The sequence below is a fragment of the Macrosteles quadrilineatus genome, unplaced genomic scaffold, assembly GCF_028750875.1.
Source record: "Macrosteles quadrilineatus isolate MER2022 unplaced genomic scaffold, UCM_ALF_1.0 Scaffold_370__1_contigs__length_84280, whole genome shotgun sequence".
Taxonomy (NCBI): domain Eukaryota; kingdom Metazoa; phylum Arthropoda; class Insecta; order Hemiptera; family Cicadellidae; genus Macrosteles; species Macrosteles quadrilineatus.
The window spans coordinates 23,331-28,385 of record NW_026542963.1 but is presented as its reverse complement, the minus strand read 5'-3'; positions in this window follow the sequence as shown (position 1 = coordinate 28,385).

The window sequence follows — 5,055 nt, the reverse complement described above, 5'->3', positions numbered from 1 at the left end:
TGGGGATGATGCCCACGTTAAATATACATCAACGCGCCTTAACTGTACGGCCTGGTATAAATATAAAACCTACCGTGGTGTGGAAATCAGTTACTTGACATTCTTACCATGGAGCAGAGGGTATGGTTCTCAGACAAAGTTAAAACAATAGAAGAGAAACCCTGTGTGATTGAGTTCCAAGCTTTTCGTGGAAATACAAATGAATATGTTGTTAAGGAGTTAGTAATTTTAGATTTATTAACGTACGTTGTCTATCCCTTTATGTTTAAACCACCACATTCTTTTAAAAAACTAAATTCTAAAGCCAAGTTAACTAATAAGTGGGTTACTAGGAATTTTCATCACATTGCATGGAATGAAGGATTTTTAGATTACAACACTGTAGATGATGTAATGTATCACTTTTGTGCGAAATTCAACCGTATTTACACTAAAGGTTTGGAAAAACGAAGCTGGATTCAAAAATATACCATTGGTAACGTGATTGATGTAACGATTGACTCAAATTTTAAAGTGTGTTATGACGGTATTTGTCTTGCAGGCAAAAACAAATGTCATCGTCAAGGTCAATGTGCTTTAAAAAATGCATACCGTATAGCATCATTCCTAAACCAAAAGGAGAGCTGCGGTAGTGGGGGAATCGATGGGTATAAATATGAGGAAAGTGTGCAGACAACACATCAGTATTGTTCCAACCTAGGACAGGAAAACACCTACAGCTTGACCAATAAAGATGGCATCTCAACTCCAGAACCTTGTTGATCAGTTCAACACTCATTCAAAGTCAAGTGTTTTAATTACTAAAAAGTGTTCAGAACTTAAGGAACTAAAACATTATATTGTGCATAGAATGAAGAAAATGGAAACATCTATTGGGGACGCTATTCTAGTCTCCTTAAGCGATGCACCTTTTACTCCAGGAGATGAACCAAAGTTCCAAATGTTTCTTCCAAAACGGTTTGTCAGCATGTTACAAAATGAGGATCTACGCAGCATCGAACCGGGCTCTCTCTATTTGGTATCTCATGGAGTTAGTGGGAACAACTCTACAGAACTCTCTTTGCACTGTTGTTAGAATAAGAATATTGTACAAATGATTGTATATAAATAAAATATTATAAATTATCATGTTAGTATTTTGTCTAAAATACTAACATGATATTTTTTAAAAACTGATATGGATGACCTTGACCTAAATCAGAAACAACATTTTTACAATCGATTACAAACTAGCTAACCCCCACCCCTCTTCTTTGCGTATAAAACGTTGCTAACAGTTGGGTTTTAATCATTTGGATTGCAGCGAGCCATCTACTCTCTTAATATGTCCGCAACCATTTTGAAGATTAAAATTGCCTTTCCGAACTATACTCACTTTCAAACTAGGCTAAATTCTTTTGAAAAAAGTTTACATAACTCTGTCGTAAACAATTCCAAATGGGAATTATCCGAAGCAGGGTTTTTTTACACTGGGAAGAATGATGAAACTATATGTTACTACTGTGGAGGAGGATTAAAGGATTGGCAAGAAGAAGATGATCCGTGGCAAGAACATGCACGATGGTTTCCAAGATGCCCCTTTGTGGTTGTTAACAAGGGGCAAGACTTTGTGAACAAATATTCCAAGCGAATAAATAAAAATGTGATAGTTAAAAAGAGAAGCTCAACCAAAGGCGTAGGAACAAACGAACCTGTGCAAAAACAAGGATCGGAGTGCATAGTATGTTTGTCCGCAGAGAGGGAAATTGTGTTTTTACCTTGCAAACATTTTTGCAGCTGCATCATGTGCGGCCTAAGTGTTGACAATTGCGTTTATTGTAGAACCCCTATTATTTCTGTGATGAAAATATTTATGGTGTAATACGAGGCCCTTTAAAAAGATTAGTGGTGGGGGTAGCTAGGAGGGGGGGGGGGATGGACTTTACCTATAAATACAAGAAGATAGTCCTATGCCTTCAATCGTTCTGCAGACTTCCTAGAGGCAACTACAGCTCAATACAACAATTATGTCTCTCAAGGTGAAGTTTGTCCAGTACGACGATGTTCAACTTTCAACCTACCATGATATAGATGTTTTTGCTGAAGAGTTGAGAGTTCTACTTGCAAGTGGGTATGCAGTTACAGTAACAACAACAGCCAACAGCACTCTGCTTCCAGACTACGGAGCTTACAAACCACCATGCCCCAATCGAAGAAAATTTGAAACCGACCATTCAGCATTCAACATATATGGAAGCAGCAGCTCTACGACGAAGAACGATTCCAACACTTCTTAGATTTAACTTAGATTTAACTACTTTACATTATTATTACTATTGTTGATTGTAAAAAAAATAAATGAATAAATAAAAAATATTCTGCACTATTTATCCATTAGTGCAGAATATTTTTTAAAAACAGATTCAGATGACCTTGACCTAATAACAATACCAACCAATCCACAACATACATCGCCAGAGTCGCTGCGTAATTCACGCTGCTCCACAATCACAAAATACTTACCAATTACCTAATTATGACGTCACGGGATCACCCCCGTGTTTTATACTACTTAACGAATTTAAGAAAAAATCATGATGTAAAACTGTATGTTAGATATGTAGACGACATTATTGTTATCTTCAGACAAGCCCAGGAGCAGGAGCACGAAACGATGATGCAGACACTAAACAACCACCACCCGAACCTCACCTTTACTAACGAGTTTGAAGAAAACAAAAAGATCAAATTCCTGGACCTCACATTAGAGAGAAAAGACAGCAAGATAGAGTTTGACATCTACAGGAAACCTACGCAAACGGACACTACAATCAACAACAAGTCTGTCCATCCGACAATCCACAAGACCGCAGCCTTTAGATCTATGCTGTACCGAGCCTATAAGATCCCACTTAGCCAAACCAATAGGAAAAAAGAACTGGACACCATTAAGAAGATCGCTCAAGTGAATGGATTTCGGACCAAGACGATAGAGGACATCGCAAGGAAGACGAGGAGGAAAATCGATAGACAGAATACACTACACAGCAGAACAACATTAGAAGAGATAAAAGAGGAAAACACTAGATATATCACATTTAGCTACACGGGGACTACAACACAAAGGACTGCTAACAGATTCAAGAAATACGGAGTTTCAATAGCCTACAGGACTCAGAACACCATGAGTAAAATACTGCATCCAAAAATAGAAGATTGTAACAAATTCGACACTTCAGGCATATATAAAATCAATTGTGACGATTGTGATAGCTTCTACATTGGACAGACTGTGAACTTCGTTAACCGCTTCAAAAACCACATATCTGCATGGAGGAACAACAAACCGGAAAGATCAAATGTCGCACAACACCTGTTACAAAATGGGCACTCACTAGGAAAAATGGAGGATAGTCTAGATATTTTAAAGAATTGTAAGAAAGGATATGTAATGAATGCTTGGGAAGAATTGTATATTTATAAGGAAAAATGTAAAGATAGAAATAAGTTGATTAATGAACAAATACATTTTGATTCCAGTTGCACTTATAAAAATGTATTGGCCGGTGCTTCCGGTAGCCAATAGGGTATAAGTAGGGACACCATTCAAGATTCTTGTCATTCGCCTATTGGGTCTGATGATGATTGGAGTGTCCAATCGAAATCGATCACTACTTACCACCTTTTTTGTATATTTACCGTCTTGTGAGTAACAGTATAAGCGTAAATATATGTTTTAAGTGTTTTAAGACGTTTCTTTTATTTACTTTAAGTAAATTTAATAACACGTACAATGCTGATCAAGAAGTTATTTAGTGAAGCTAGTCAAGCAAAATTAGCAGCAAAATATAGGGATACAAGAATCAAGATTTCCATGAAGATTGCAGATATTTACTTCAAACAAAGAATGCATCAAGAAGAGAATTACACCACAATACGCTAAAATCAAAGTCAACTGTAAACTACTGCCGCTAAAAGAACCAAGGAACAAGGAGAGGTATTATTCATCCAAAATATGATCAAACAACTTTACTGTGAAAAAGAAGAACTGAACCAGATTGCCTACGACATCCACCTACAATTTTTGAGATCATACGGACTAATAGCATGGAATTTACTACACGAAGTCGTCAGTGAAGAGGTTGAAGATGCCATGGACAGGAAATATTTACGGATAAACTACAAATTAGACAAACTCGTAGAGAAGAATACACCTAATAAAGACTTGGATAGGACCAGTACAGAACACAAATTCCAGAAGAGAGTCATCAACCTTACAGACATTCAATTCAGTGAAGAAGAAACGAAAATACTGAACTACGGAATGAAGTACAATTTCCCAATGAAGAAGAAGGGCGAAAACGAACTACTAGCTACTGAAGTTGAAGCAAATGTAAAATCACTCAGAGACGTAGACCATTATGCCGTTCGGAAGGAAGTAACAGCCAACGATTTCACCAGCCAAGGACACATAGATCCCAGCAGAAATTAAGAACTGAAGACGTGCAGCAAAATAAAGAAGAAACTGGAAGAGAATAGCTCAATCGTTGTGAAAGCAGACAAAAGCAACGCCATTGTAGTGCTCGGAAAAGAAGAATATATAAAGAAGACGGAAGATTTCATCAAAGAAAATAACTTCAAAGAGCTGAAAAAGGATCCAACGCAGAAGTACCAAAGAGAGCTGTCCGACGTCGTGAAGAGATGCACCAGAGTGATTCCCGAAGAATGTCGACAGAAGATGAACATCCTAAATTCTAAAGCGCCCGTGATGAAAGGGATCCCAAAAATACACAAGAAGAATGTACCCATCAGACCATTAGTTAACTTTAAATGTGCTCCTACCTACAATGTTTCAAAATTGTTAGCAAGTAAGCTCAGCAATGATTTAGAATTAGAACATGTATACAATGTAAAGAATAGGTATGAATTTGTTGAACGTGTCAAGAACATAGATATAGATTCGAATAGTAGGCTAGTCTCATTTGATATCGCAAATCTGTACACAAACATTCCTGTATCCGAAACTGTAGATCTTGTTAAATGTAGGCTTTTACAGAATAGTTTAGACGATGAATA